At 39.2% G+C, this 1,800-nt stretch overlaps 1 pseudogene; it reads left to right on the plus strand.

Annotated features, from left to right (window-relative positions):
* The first annotated feature begins 334 nt into the window (after positions 1–334).
* On the plus strand, positions 335–1,391 carry LOC148902414 (uncharacterized; annotated as a pseudogene).
* Positions 1,392–1,800: the final 409 nt, after the last annotated feature.

Genomic DNA, 1,800 nt, shown 5'->3' on the forward strand with positions numbered 1-1,800 from the left:
CGGTTGGAGAATCACTGCAGTTAAAATCATCGTGAATTGAACACACTGTGATCACACGTTCTGTCGTAGTACCGTGTGTACATCGTTTTAAGTACTCTTTCGGCACACACACGCATTAACAAAGTCAAAAGTTGATGAACTGCTGTCTGAATACGGACTTTATTTTGATAGTTGCATGTTGTAAGGCAAATATGTCCCAGTCATTTTGAAGCATCAATGTACCTTTGTCAATTCTTAACAGTTTTCAACGTTTTAGAGTTGCAACATGCTTGCATGTGTGTTTGATTTACAATTGTTGAGATCAGTATTACATTCGTGCTTCATATTTTAAAATGAAGTGATTATATGTTATGATGATTGATTTTTTTTTTCATTTATTCGTCTTGTTCCTTTACAGATTGACAGTGATGTCATAGTACTGATGGACGATTCCGCGCTTTCCAATTATGGCCCTTGTCATAGCATTCTCTGAAAATGCTATCTTGAACAAATCGCTCATTGTGAAACGCATACTCCCAGATAATACAGAAGAAGCTGCCATTGGATCTGGAGATATGTTCTCACATGCTTCTGGAAAGAATTCTATGACCGATGCACCCTTGGTACAACAATTAAAGTACCATTTAATCGCCATGATTTTCCAGCGGAAAAGTGGAAAGCAGTTGGGAGAATCCTTGTGAAGGGTTACCAAGATTGTTGCTATTCGCCAAACAAACGTGTGTTTCCTTTCCTTGAGCAGGTGCTTTTCAACTCGGTCTACAGTGATCTAAAAGCACATTTTCTGCAGTTTGTGAGCAGTAAGGAGCGTGAAGTATCAATGGAAGCAATGAAGGACTTTTCAGAAGTGGACCTAGATGATCTTGTGGAAGTCCTTGACAACTACGGCTGTAGAAGAAGAATCTCTGCGGAAAGCGTTCCCAATATACTGCAAGAAATAGCACACAAAGAGCTGATCCAAAAGCCCATGTTTGTGATTGCTGGAGGGAGGTTATGCTCCACCGTGTCCTGATCAGTCCAGAAGAACTGAACAAGTTGTGCTCGGACTTGCAACCTACCTCAACAAAGGTCTGCCAACTGCTGAAATTTGCAACTGATTTTACCCCAAAGCAGAAGGATGTGGCAAATCATCTGAAAAGGTGCATTACTTTTTTAGAGAATTGGATGAATTCATGCTTCAGAAGTTTCTCTGTTTTTGTACTGGTTCTGATCTTGTTGTAACCCACGCCATTCTTGTGGAGTTTTAGGAAATGACAGAGTTTAGTAGAAGGCCGGTGGGGCACACATGTGGAAATGTTCTGCATATTGCTGACAGCTATGATAATTTCCCAGATTTCCTATCTGAATTCAACACCGTTCTTGAAAGCAATGTCTGGGTGATTGACATTGTGTAGCTTTTTAATCCCAAGAAACTGACTAAGCCACCGTAGGTTGCATCAGCACTACATTGCTTTTACACTACATTACAGTATACGTATTCTTTTGTGTCATCAATACGTTTGTTGAAACAATCTTTGCATTTTTGCTGTTTTATGGTTTGTATACAAATCACTTGCATTTGTTGTAATATTACAGTAATCGTTCTGTGGACCTTTGTTTATACAAAAAGGCCTAAAAAAATCTCAAGAAAATTTTATCCAGAAAATCTCCTGTAAAGTGGCCAGCATCCTGAAGAGTTTGAAATAAATTAATCCAAAATTGTACACTGTTTGCAAAGGGTGGACCACCACCCTTCAATGCGCTGATTGGCTGTACTTCTTCCATAAAGGAAACTTTTCTCCGGAGTAAATTTATCTGAGTGGT

Source organism: Hippocampus bargibanti, linkage group LG02, assembly GCF_051943395.1.
Source record: "Hippocampus bargibanti isolate YZ-2025 linkage group LG02, ASM5194339v1, whole genome shotgun sequence".
Classification (NCBI taxonomy): domain Eukaryota; kingdom Metazoa; phylum Chordata; class Actinopteri; order Syngnathiformes; family Syngnathidae; genus Hippocampus; species Hippocampus bargibanti.